Consider the following 14,063-nt stretch of genomic DNA (forward strand, 5'->3'; position numbering starts at 1 on the left):
TTATTTCTTCATATTTTGCTTCGAAGGAGCCAGACTTTCTTATCAGTTTTCAAAGAGTTCTCTAGACTTTCTGAAGGTCTTTCAAAATTTTTCTTTGGACACTGGCTGCTTTTACACTCATTTCAGGCCAGTCCTTGGAGCTGAATTTTTGAGAGGATTTTTTGTTTGTTTGCTAAGCCACATATCACTCCACCTTTTGCATCTTCTTTAGCTGAATCTATGAATAATGCCAAAATTATCTCAGTTAGACAGGAACAAATAGCACTGATGCACCAACAATGTGATTGCCAAAGATTTACAAGTTACAAGTGGAGGACAAAGAAAGAAGTAGCAGGCTGGAAAAAAATCCAGAAAATCCAAATCTAGAAACCGAAAGACTTGACAGAGGGCACAAGACATGCATCTGGCTCTTCAGTTGACCCATCTACTGTTCACTGAAGCCTCATCAGAAATGGTCTCACTGGAAGAGTGGCTGTCAAGAAGCCATTTTGAAAAGCTCTGCCATGGTTTAAGGCTGTACCTCCAGATTTCGACTGACCACAGTGTAAAATCTAATTAGATCCCAGAACTTAAAAAAAGTTATGTAAACTTGTTGCCTTAAAAAACTAAGTACACCCTACTTAAGATGACTAAGTTAGGGCAACTTATTCACACTGTGAAAAACCTTTGATTGATAACGGCTTAATTTTTCAGCATGAGAATGATCCCAAACAAACTGCCAGTGTAGTAAAAGCATACTTGGATAGAAAAAATCAGTCATGGATTGGCCTCCTCAACATTATTGAAGCAGTGGAGGATCATCTTGACAGAGAACAGAACAAAAGGCAGGCAACACTCAAAGAAGAGCTTTGGATGTCCTTCGGGCAGCCTTTTTTCCTAACATCTTCATCTCTGGTGCAAGATCCACTGTGCATGTCTTCGGTGATTGCGTCCATCCACAGCTTCTTCTGTCTTCCTCGTGGTCGGCGGCCTCCAGGGTCAAGTCGAAGGGCTGTTCTTGACACTGAATTCTCCTCGCTCTCTGTGACGTGTCCATACCACCGTAGGTGCCCTTCCCTCATCTTCTTTTCGAGTGGGGCAACTCTGAAACGTTTTCGGACATCTTTGTTCATCACATGATCAAGGCGGGTTAAGCCCACCATCCACCTGAGCATCTTCATCTCCATGGTGTTGAGGATCTGCTCGTGTTTATTGGTGGCTGACCAGCATTGTGCTCCATAAAGGGCCACTGGCTGTATGACTGTCTTGTAGATCTTGGCTTTAAGGTGTTCCTCTTATTGCCCAGAGGATGCCCGATGCCAGGCGATATAGGGCAATGACATGCAAAGAATCAAACCTGGGTCTCACTGCATCTGCACCGATGGGATATCTGCTGGCTGGTTGTCCTGCAATATATTTATCTTTATCCAGCTGTAGACTAGAATGCTTTCAGCCTACTTAAGTCGTTATATAATTAACAGCTAGCCATGGGTGATAAAATCTGCTTCTTAGAGGTGTATTTTCCTGCAGCAAAAGAAGCATGCTTTTGTCTCTACACTTTTAACCAAGGATCGATGTTTCAGAAGAGTTCATATGGGCAATTTGACCTTGTTGTCATAGTAAACTGAAACTTTGTGAGGTGCCAGAACAAACAGCTCGACAGAAATTCAAATGAAAGGCAAATTTTATTTTCATTTCTCAGTTGTTCGACTTTGGAAGTTACCACAGTTGTTGTCATCTTTACCTGTGTCCTCTTTTTACACGACTTGCTATTCTTGTCAGAAATGCAGCTTTGTGCAAATCATTTCACGTTCATGGTGAAATACTGTAAATCATTATTATCATTTCTGCCTACTGCACAACTGAGGAACATAACTGAAGGCACTTATGATGGAGAAAATGTTAAGCTGCTCCCAATTCCCAAAGTGGATTATTATCTCTGCACCTTTTAACACCGACATCAAAAGATTACCCCTATTCCCCGAGGTAGACCTACTGGTCTCTGAGCTTTCTTTTCGACGTGTTTTCTCACAGTTTCCAGGGAGACAACAAACTTCTCTCCCGTGTAACAACAGGCTTGACCTAGTGTGACTTGCCAGGTGTTGAATTATTCAGATTTTTTTTCCTTTACTAAAATGTTGCATTTACACAACAAAAAGAAAACACAAGCACCATTTTGAGGCGTGTTCGACAAAATTGGCTAATTAGGACGGCTGGCTACCACTCACACTGCGTTTTAATTTGCTTCTCACAGTGCAGAGGTTCTGTTTCACTTTACAGTTTGTTGGCTTCCAATGACTAAAACGCTGACATTGATAAGAATATCACTTCTGCTACGCTGGGTGCCCACATCTAAATAATGACATTCAAATTGTACATACTGTGTTCTTCACAACACTCAGCTGGAGACTGAATCAATTTGAACTTAGTATAAAAGTGACTAGAGAGCAGTTGTCTGATTAGATAAGTACTGATACTGTATGTGCAACTGGACTTCGCTTAATGCATTGCTAACATTTGTTTTTTGTTATTTATTTATTTATTTTTGCTACTACTTACTACCTAACTTCCAATATGTTGACACGACGCATCCAGCACAGCATTGCCTCTTGTTCCCGTCCATGGAGAGGATAACAAGATGAAGAAGAATGTTGCAAACCGCATACAAAATGTCTGCTACTAAATAAATGACAGCCTGCCCTGGAAGTCACACGGAGATTCACACATACCAGAAGGCGCAAACCATTAGCAAAGTGTGAAATGGAGTGATGAAGACTATTTAAAACCCTTTTTTCTTTGTTTTTTTTTTATGAGGTTTAGAATTACAGTTTGGGGAAGCAAAAAAAAAAAATAAAAAAAAATAAGGAGGCAGGAAAGAGGTTTGGGGTTGTGGGTGTGCAAGCAATGAGCATGAATTGTGAATGAGCAAGCGTCTGAGCTGAACACTTGCATAACAACTTAGCTGAGAGAAAAATACGGCTCGCTGAAACTGAAAGGGAAGTGCTGGGTGTTTTGAAGACATCTTGTTGTCTTGTTCGCATTAAAAGATGAGGACTTCTTTGCATGATTATGGCTCACGCATTAAGTTTTTCACAAATTATTGAATGGTTTTATGAAGCACCATCCTCTAAAGATACAGAAACATTTGAAATTTATGACATTTAGTCTTTTTTATGGTTTACAGGTGGTTACGGCCCTAATTAGGTAAACTGATTTAGCAGATTACCTGTTCTCAGAAGCCGCCTGGGGACGTCAGAACTAATGAAGTGCTGAGTGAAAAGCTGGAGTGTTGCTTCATGCAGACTTTATAATTCTTCTCACTAAACATTACAGGGAAATATTGCTCCCACTGTTTCCACTGATGCATACGGTTATTTCTTTTTGTAAAACAAAACTGCTGCTTTTATTATGCATTCTTGGAAAATAACACTTAGAAATGAACTGGTATTATAATGTCATATTAGATAAATGCATACACTGGAATATGTCAGTTTTTAGCAGCACAGTCTATGAATCTATGACATCATGTAAATTTCATGAAATATAGAGGAAGCTTCTTTCTTAATCTGCCTAATAACTGGGTTTACACTCCTTAACTGCACTGGGAATAAACCAGTGTTCTCAAAAGCTATGCTGGCTCTTCTTTGATCTGATGCATTTGATAGTATACAAAGTCCCGCATACAGTGCTGTTCAAAGCTTTTTAGACTTTAGATGTTTGGATTACAATCCACCAAGGAATACCATCAAGGAGACATCTGATTGGTCCCAGATTTATAATGCAGCACAACAATGGCACCAACTACACAAGCACACTCATAAAGAACCATCTGCAGCCATGGGAAGAACAAGAAGTCCTTCAACAGATTAGATTGTGGCTCTGTAGGGACCAAACATCATCAAATCAGTCTGGGATTACATGAAGACACAGAAGCAGCTGAGGCCTCCTCAAATTCTCCAAGAAGCTTCAAATATCTCATGTACCATGAAAAATGTGTGCAAGTAAGAATTTTTAAAGGTACTGACGCTCTTCAAATCAAATATTAATCGGCTGTATTTTTTTCCTGTTTACGGCACTTTCGATGACTTGCCAAGAAAAAAAAATTATTCGTAATATTTTTTAAACGTCTACAAATAGTTACTTTTTTTGTATAGTGCAACACAACAGAGGGCATCATGGCACTGATTTTCAATCATTACTTGCACATGTACATTTATTTATCAAGTCTTATCAGGTCAGTCTTGTCATGTGACAGGTCAATCATTATACTACTTCTGGTGGTTTCAAAATGATGAGCAGATATGCAAAAGATCATCCAGCATATTGAGTAAACTTGCTGTCATTGCCATAGCGAAGCTTCAGAGGCTCAACAACCTCGTGGATATCGGTGGCCCACATCTGTTATCAACGTCAGACCAGTAGAATCAAATGGTAACAATCAGGTACTGATGCAACAAAGGTTTAAATTGTTTATATTATTGGCTGTTTAAAGGGCTAAAACACTCAAATCCTAAATGGCCCATTTTACCTGACCCAGTTCTGCTGAGTTCCTCCTATATGACAGGACAAAATGTTCAATGTTGTCAGTGTTGTAAAACATTGACCATATTGGCTGAGATCAGAATCAGAAGAGACTTGACACTGTGCTTTAATTAAATGTAAGAACTAGGGATGGGTACCGGTATCCGGTGCTATTATGGCACCGGTTCTGACATAAACAGTAGTAACCAGACCAAAAAGCAGTGAACATTTCGGTGCTTTATTTCAGTGCTTTTTTTCCCTGAGATGTCATACACTTTGGATTCTAGCCAATCATTTTACCTTTGCAAGCATGGTAGGCGGGCCCAGGTATGCAAGTTCTCTTAGAGCAGAGCTACAGATTAAAAATGCCCAAGGCCAAGCGGTCAAAAGTCTGGCTGTACTTCACAGCAAAAGATACAAACTCAGTAGCCTGCAACAAGTGCTTTAAGCTGATACTGTGATAATGTCAAAGGAGGTAACATCTCGAATCTGATGAAACACCTAGCGACGTATAGCATTTTGTTAAAAGCCGAGAAATGCACTGTATTTGATAGCTTGCTGCGAGACCTCACATCGTGCACATCTACTGCGGGTGTGGTGCCTGTTATCGGACCCGGAGTTAGCAACATCCCCCAAAAACCCGAAGAGGAGAGTCCTGGCTCCTAGCCCTGCCAGTGTAGCAGAAATGATGACGGATGATGATGGCAGCAGCAGCCGTTCTTCTCTGTGTGAGTAGCTTAATGTTATTTGTGTGTAATTTACGTTGAGTACGCTAACCACATTATTACATTAATGCATGTAAGGTGAACTAGCAAACACCGTCGTAGTTACATGCGGCTGTCTTCTTGTTTGATGGCAGATACTCCCTTCACCCTGGCCAAAAAAGCTAAAATGACCAAAGAAAAAGTGGGAAACAGTTAAACATGAGAGGTTTTTGGACAAAGTTTGTGTTTTTTTCCATTGATTAAGCACTGCTTCCAGCCAAGAGTGATACCATATATGCCCTATAGCTGCAGAAAAGGCTAACATTGTTATCTTTTTACAAAAAACAGCTAAACATGAGAGGTTTTTGGACAAAGTTTATGTTCTTCATACTTTAAGCACCGGTTCAAGCACCGTTTAAGCACCGGCACCATTTCAAAAGTACCGGTTTGGTACTGGTATCGGATAAAACCTAAACGATACCCATCCCTAGTAAGAACGCAGTGTTCTCACAGGAGTACTTTGGTGACTCAGCTGGACATGTGCATGGCCACTGTGACCAATCTCTAGCTCTATGTGCAGCAAGTTGTAGTGCACTGTGTATTCTGACACTTCTATCATATAGAGTATGAAGTACTATCTGGCCTGAGCTCCCCTCATGCAACAGCTAATCTTGGGTGACCATGACCCTAGTGATGAATCACCAGTTGTCTGGTGGACTGATTATGGTAAATTAGTTTTTTTTAGTAAGTGTGGAATTATGTGCCGATGTCGGCATTCCAGGAATACTCAAGATGATCTTTTCTTGCTCTGGTTCAGTCATCTAGTTATCAAAATTTGTTAGAAAATCTCTGATATTGTTAAGCTTATGCATTTTGCCTCCTTCCAGTAAATAGATTTCAAGAAATGACTGCTCGCTTGCTCTCTAACTATAAGTCCTTCACTTCAGTTGTGAGTACCACTAATTGTACCTGTGTATTTCTCAAAAGGACGACCCACTGGTTGCAAACTTCTTCCCAATTTTTCAACTTAGCCCTTAAAGCTCATCATGTGGTGAGGGACAGAAAGACTCCTTACAGTGCAACAGCTTATGGTATGATGAAGAAGAATAAATTATCTTGTGAAATGATTTGATCTGGAGGCTAAAATACCCACATTTCTTTTTCTTTTCTTTTTTTTTTGCTTTGCTTTTTTTTTTTTTTAAGCTTTCTAAACTTAATCAACTAAGGACAATATCTGCAAAGGTAACTTGTGCCACAGTCACTGAAAAGTAAAGTAGGACGATCCTGTCTTTACTTTTACATGTGTTTTGACTGCATCTAATCAGTGTAAATACCTTCAAAAGAATTACAAAATAAAATATTAAGAACTCTGTGTCGCCTTCAGCATGCACTTTATATTGACTTTCCATTCCCTGCTTATTATTATACACAAAAGCTACCAATTATTCAGTAGCTTAGCCTCCTCTTCCTCCTTCTCTTCAGCTCCTTTTTCAGAGATTCATAAAAATATATTTATATGCTGAGCTAATATTAACAATATTGACCAGAGGTCACACAAGATTATCCGAAGCAGTTATATAATGAACTTGGCACACAATTTATGAGCCACATGATTGCATATGCTTCCAGCTGGGTTATTCAAGTTTGCCACGAAGCTTTAAATAAAATTGTGATGATCTAACGAATAAATTTTCATTCTGTTCCTGCTCTGTAGCTGGTAGAGCGTGTCCTCTTTTTTTCCCGTCACAAATAGACTTAAACTCCGCTTTTGTCTTGTCTGTTTTTCTTTACAAGCTTTGCCCTTTAACCGTTATGTAAGTGCTGCTAGAGAAATACTTGCTTTTAAATCATTTAGCACGTTTTGTGGATCAATGTTCTCCCATGTTTGAAAAAAAAACAACCCAATGTCTATTGGATTGATGTTTCCCAAACCAACAGTCTGAGTAAATATATCTGCATTCATTGAGCTGCTCTGCTCAATCACACTGCAAGATAGCTTGCACCCAGAGGGAGATACTGGCAGACCCTGTAAGGCGTCTTGCTGACTGCTCAAGTGCCTTTATCTGTGCATTTCCTAATGGCTTTGCGTTTGCACCAACTTTAATGTAAAAAAAAAGCGATCATTTTCAAAGTGATTTTTTCCCCTCATGACTTAATTAGTGACAATTACAGCACAGAAATGAATGTTTCCAAATTTGTCCTGACTCCTCTGTTATTCTTTTAGGTTTGCTTTGGCTGAAAACTTAATGAAAATGAATGGAGTTGTAGGAAACTTGATTGTAAATTTTTCTTTTTTTCATGGTATTGCATTTAAAAAAGGAGCCATGTTTCATGAGAGCTCAACTCTCACTGTTCAGACGACCTCTAGACATCGACTGTACATCCTTTGCCGTCACTAGACAAGTAATCAATAGGCCCTTGTGAGGACAAAAACAATCCCAGCAGACCTTTATAATGTATCCATACACTTGTTTAATTGCCCTGCTTTTTCCAAGGTGCCTGCCAAAAAAAAAAGGGGGTGCCATCTGCTTTAAATTAGTACTGGCCAGGAAGGAACCATTTGATAGTGTATTTAAATCAGTCAGACAGGACAAGGAAAGTAGCTCATTATGATTATGGTGATCCTGGGAATCAATCACCTCCCAGCAGATGTTTCCCCACCACCCAAAAAAAATCTTTTTGGTGCTGTCAGTCTTATCATCAATCAGCTTCCCAATATCAGCTAAAAACAAGAATAATTAGGAATGACTGTGAAATGTGGTATAAGAAGAAATAGACAACTTTTCTTTTTCGTGTTCCTTTCAACTGGCTCTCTAATCAGCGTTTCTCAAAAAGAAATCACTGTGAGCAAGCTCCTTTGTATCCAAAGTGCATTTGAAATGTGTTTTTTCAGTGACAGATTTACTCAGTGTGAATCTCGACTGTCATGGCCATTTGGTGTGTGTGTGTATGTGTGTGTGTGTGTGTGTGGCCAACCATGCATATGAATTTATGAAAAAGCACTGACAACGTTTCCGACTTTATACAACAACTTTATAATTCCTCTGCTGTTGGAAACTGACAGCAACGTCCTATCTACAAGGACAAAATAACAAAACAGCTCAGCAAATAATGCAATCCAGAACAGCAACAGCAAAAATAGTGGTCGCAAAGCTTGGGCAGCCAGTGCGGAGTATGTGAGGGCAATCAAATGCAATCAAGTACAACACTGTGAATGCCTTTGACCAGAGTCTGTCCAAAATTTGCCACTTGTGTGAGTCATTGATTCTCTAAACGAGCAGGCGTTTTAGTGTGGCCAGTGCCAGCTGTGTGGTACTGTCAGTTCTTCATCTGAAAAAGTGACAGCACCACAGTATGACACAGTTTAACCTTGCTTTACTGTTTGGATCAAATTTGACCCTTTGTGATATTTGACAGCAGTAAAAATAATATAAATGGATGTCAATTAGCTTGGATTTTGATTACTTTTTCTAAAGTTATGCAAAAAGAAAAGAATACATTTGTTACATCCATGTACAGGTACGGCACTTTTTTTTGTACATGGAGGTTGGTCAAATGTAACTTGTAACTATTCCGATTTTAGATCCACTGTTGTGGTTCTAATCAAGGGAGAGTTGGGTGTTAGGGAATCTTTTCAAACGGAACTTGCAATATCTGTGTTTACTTTTTTGGCGACGGAGTTCAACGAGGACCTTGACACAGTCCTGCCATACTATCTCTGCTCCCACCGCATTTGCCAAAGCTCCCACAAAGACTGTCACCTGCTCGTCTTTGAAATAATAAAACAGTAATACAGCACATTAGTGATCATATGTGGTGCACATGAGAAATGAAGGTCACACAGAGGTCAGAGGGTGCCTTGACACCGACACGAGATCTGCACTCGAAAGCACAAAAATAACCAAATTTAAATCAATTTATTCTGAGCTGACTGACATTAAACAAACTAAGAGTAAAACACAGATCAAAAGATTATCAAGGCACTTGTCCTGACATTTCAGTGAGTGTGGGAAACACATGTGCAAATTCCACACATGCAATGTTTCGTACCACTGCTTTGACTGAGGTTTTCACATTTAATGTTAATAAGTTTTGAGGCCAAAAATTTAGTGATAATAGTTGTTTTTTTTTTAAAAAACGGATTAGTAGTTCAGAATTTGATATAAACACTTACTGTATTAGCCTGTCAAAACTGATCTGGACCACACTATCAAGGCATGAATAACCGGAGTAATATTAGGGTTCATCTGAGTTCCTTGTTGCCAACTTACCAATGCAACACCAATATTAACTCCCTTTTGCCTCAGTTTAGAGCTCCACAAACCATTACAGAAACAATGAACAATTTCATTGATATAGTCTTGACTCCGTTAGGTAGCGTTCTCAATCTGCTTCTTGGGAAGCAGCAAAAGGTTTATGAAAACATGTGCCCGCTGGCTTCAAAAATTATTCCGATGAAAGTAGGGAGACTGAACCCAAAGCCGTCTGGAAAAATCAAAACAACAAGATGAAAGACACTATACAGCTTTGTAGAGATGAGGGGAGTTGCTTGATTATTCTCTTTCATACACAAGTACTCATGTCATCCACTGTTGATTTAACAATATTGATTACAACCGCTTGAAATGTGGTGTTGATTTCAAGGCTACTTGTCAGCTGTCTCTGTTATTTTGTACACCCCCCATGGAGTCACACAGAGGTATATTCAGAGTGATTCATACACAAAAAGCCAACACTGCCTATTAAAAATACTGAACTCAAAATGTGTGACACAAGATTAAGGCACACAACAACAACAACAAAAAAAAACAACAACAACAGAGTGCACAGACAAGCACACACTTACTCAAGGGCTTTGGATAAAACACATAAATAATAATAAAAAGCCTGGCAGAGGAGCTATGTTTTGAGCCTGCTCTTTAAAAAGATAAGATTTGGGGCACAGGTCATCTGGCACGCCGCTCTGCATTTTCAGGGCAGAGTGACTAAAAGCAGTTTCACCAGATTTTGATTCCATTCTTGGATCAACATAAATTCCCACGCCCATGATCACAGAAGTCTGGTGCTGATAAATCGTAAGCAAGTGAGAAACGCACTGTGGAGTCAGATCATTGTGTGCTTTTTGGACCAGAAGTTCAGTCTTAAAGTAAATTCAGGAGGATTACAGAAAGCATGAAAGCCTAAAGCATATGTGATGTGTTCAGCACTTATGTTGTAGTCTGTGCTGCAGGCTCCTAGTGCACTGGGGGAGACCAGAAAGGATACATACAATTCAGTATGCTCATGATAGACGTCAAATGTAAAAAAAAAAAAAAAACTAAGTGGGGAAAGTTTTCAGAGCCCCCTGTGCTTACTCCCATCATTGCAGTTAGTGAGCTTTTAAAGTAGATTAACACTATTGTTCCAACTTTATTACACTAGGGAGGAATTTCATATTCAGAGCCCTCAACATTTCATTGACTGCAGCGCGTCATCTTGTGATACACTAACAGTACAAGACTGTACTGTCTTTGGGGAAAGGTAAACTTCACTCTGTAGAATATGTGATCTACATGCCTCATGATTGACCCTGACAGGTGTTCTGTGGTCAATTCTTTGCTGCTACACTCTCAAAAAAAAAACCAACTTCAAAAGTTCTTCTCACGCCAAGTTGGCGGAGCAACCCTTGATTGAAGTTGAAGGGTGAAGTAACACTCCCTTCTTTGGGGCTTCGAGGTATTTTTTCCATTCTGTGAGACAGGTAGCCTGGCGAAGGCGACTGATTTCTAAGGTACTGTAGCTATAATTACGTTACTGCCAAAGGAGGCTGTGTGGAGTGGAAGTCGTGCCTGAAGTCTGGTCATTCACTGACAGCTTGTGCCTTACTGTCCAATTCTATTGCTCTCAATTTAAAGTCTGATAATGTGGGCAAATGGAGAAAAAAAATGAAGCATTTAACACTCTGCTAATCAATATCTATGAATATATATATCAATATCCGCTAATATGTGAAAGAGGTTTCTCCCCCAGTTCTGCAGCTAATGTTTTTCATCCCATTGTTTTTGTTTTCCTGCCAGCACCTCGATTTTTTTGGTTTAGTCTCTGGGCTCTCATCAGCCTCATTTCCATCTGCAGGACACAGATGTTTGCAGCTAATTGGAAACTACTGTACTACATTCACTCAGTACCAGGAACAACTCTTTAAAGCGCCATTATCAGTGTCTGGTAGATAGGAAGTTCACTAACAAATTTACCACAGTAACATTAAAAGGAGAATTGACACAGTTCTGTGTGGTGTTTACAAGTTATTTAACTCTCTATAAGTGACTATAAGTCAGTGTTTCAGATATCAGTACTTGGATTTTGTGAATAACAACCAATCAAAGCTGGCTTGCTTTCTTCATAGAAATTTCTACAAATGTGTCCTTCAAGTGAGATCCTGGCAATAAAGCGGCATGCATACTTTATGTTTTCTTATAAATTCATTATCGAATAAAGCCTTTGAGAAGCAGATGAAGCCGAAAGCAGTGAATAATAATAATATTCTTCGGGTTACTCAGACGATGGGAGATGCACCTACCTGTGTGACCTGTCACTGCTAAGCCTTTGAGCTTTCCTGTACAGCCTCATTGCATCCTCCTCATCAGAGCATTATCTAATATTGGTCCTTGAGGAGGAGACATCAAACAAATGTGGCTGATAATATTTTTATCTATTACATTCTCTGAATTGGTATTCCTCTGCAGTCACACCTTTTAGTGCCAGTTAAATTTGTAGCAAATACTGGAATTGCCCTCATAATTACATACAGTCAGTCGTGAGCTATTCTTAAGAACCGAAGCTGTGACATAGATTTCAACCAGATAGACACTCACTGTATAAAACCTCCTAAATTAAATGCACCGACTGTCTACATTACCACTACTACTTTGCTTTGTTATTACTCACACCATGCCCCATCGATCCCAAACAACAATAAAAATGATTGAGGAATGAACTGAAACTCAGCACACAAATTTCTTTTTTGTTTGTCATTTGTACATAAAAATAGCAATGGCATACTGATGCAGCAAAAACATCAACACACTGTGGTGTTCTACTTTTTTTTCCCCTGCTAATATATTCCAAGTTTTTACGAGCATTTAATCTTCATTAACCCCCTGTCTGTGCCCATTCTATGCGTGACTCTCCTGGAATAGTTCCCTCTCTGTCAGACCCGTTAAGCAGTTTCTTCCATAGTTATTTCCTTATAAAACGTTTTCTTGCGCTTTTAGATGGCTATTGTTTGTTGGCCTTTGGTATTAATTTAAAATAATGGCACTGTGAAGACCTCTGTGGACACTAAAGAGCGGTACTTCAGCTTAATTTCATTTGACTTGACATGCAGCAGACTAAACTAGTGATTAATTTATGATTTGGATCCAGTGCATCCTCTTTCATTTTTTTAAAAGTTTTTTTTGACCATCGTTTCCTCTTCTCTTCCCCTCTGTTGTTTTGTTTCTCTTGGCCGGCGACAGGGAGCACAGGTCTAAAGGTGAAAATGAACAACAATAGGTAAATATTTTGAAACAGAAAAACAGTCTGTTGTGTGTCCACTCTAAGGTGTTTTGGAACCCTACCACTCTACAGTGTTGAGTACGCATACAAGGTCAAAATGTGGTGCTGAACTTTCTGTGATTCTCACCTAAAAACAACAACAAAACAAAAGACCCCCCCCCCCCACCCACATTTTAGATTCTATTTTTTTAAAATTTTGCTGCAAATGTAGAGGGACACATGCAAATATAGTGTGACAGGTCCTTACCTAGGGTGGCCCTGACCGGTCAAATACACTGCAACTTAAGAAAACACCAGCGAACAGAAAAACACTGCAAAAGCACAAAAAACACAATGGAAGTCAAACAAACCACAACAGAAGCAATAAAATAAAAATAAAATCTCACAAAACACAATGGAAGAATTGGAAAACACAATGGAAGACAAAATAACGTGTTTCACTATGGGAATTGCCTTGGCATGACCAACTACAGAAGCTCCAATGACACCACGTCTGTCTATGACAGACCTGTCGAGCCGTGCTCAGGGCTCCGCCCCCTCATTCTACCATGGCCGACCAGCCCTCCTAACTATTTCCAAGCAGATTTCTTTCTGTGCCTAAGCAAGGAGGGAACTGTTGGTGAAACACCTCACTCTGTTATCAAAGAACCAGGGATTACGTTAAGTAACCCAACATTCTTTTTCTAAATGCGCTCGTTGTTTCACTATGGGAGATATGGCCCACTCCTGGATTGCGCTAGCTCCCAAAGCTACGCTCCTGTACTACTCCAGGGTCTCAGGTCGAACCTGAGGCAACAGAATCCAGCACTGCCTGAGCCAGGTGCAACATCAACATATGACTGTGCAACATCCAGCCGATAAAACCGGACAAACGTGTGTGGTATAGCCCAGCTTGCTGCCGCACATATATCCTTAGAGACAAAAGCTGGGTTAGGCCTCAGACGTGCTTTAGTGAGTCCCAGGGCCAGCTGTAGACAAGAAGGGTGAATAGACAGAACCTGTAATTCACTAACTCGCTTGGCTGTGGTTAGAGCCAACAGCAGAGCAGTTTTAAGAGAGAGAAACTTCAACCCCACTGCCCCGATAGGCTCAAAGGGGTGGTGGGAGAGGGCATCTAAAACGACTGACAGATCACATAAAGGGACCAGTGGTCTACAGACTGGGAGCGTTTGACGCGCCCCCCTCATGAAGTGACATAACAGAGGGTGCTGACCGGCAGGTTTATCACCAAACCCCACGTGACAGGCTGAAATAGCTGCTAAATAGACCTTTATGGTGGAAAAAGCTCTCCCTTTGTCTGGCAAGTCCTGAAGAAAACACAAC

Source organism: Maylandia zebra, linkage group LG6 (genome assembly GCF_041146795.1).
Source record: "Maylandia zebra isolate NMK-2024a linkage group LG6, Mzebra_GT3a, whole genome shotgun sequence".
Lineage (NCBI taxonomy): Eukaryota > Metazoa > Chordata > Actinopteri > Cichliformes > Cichlidae > Maylandia > Maylandia zebra.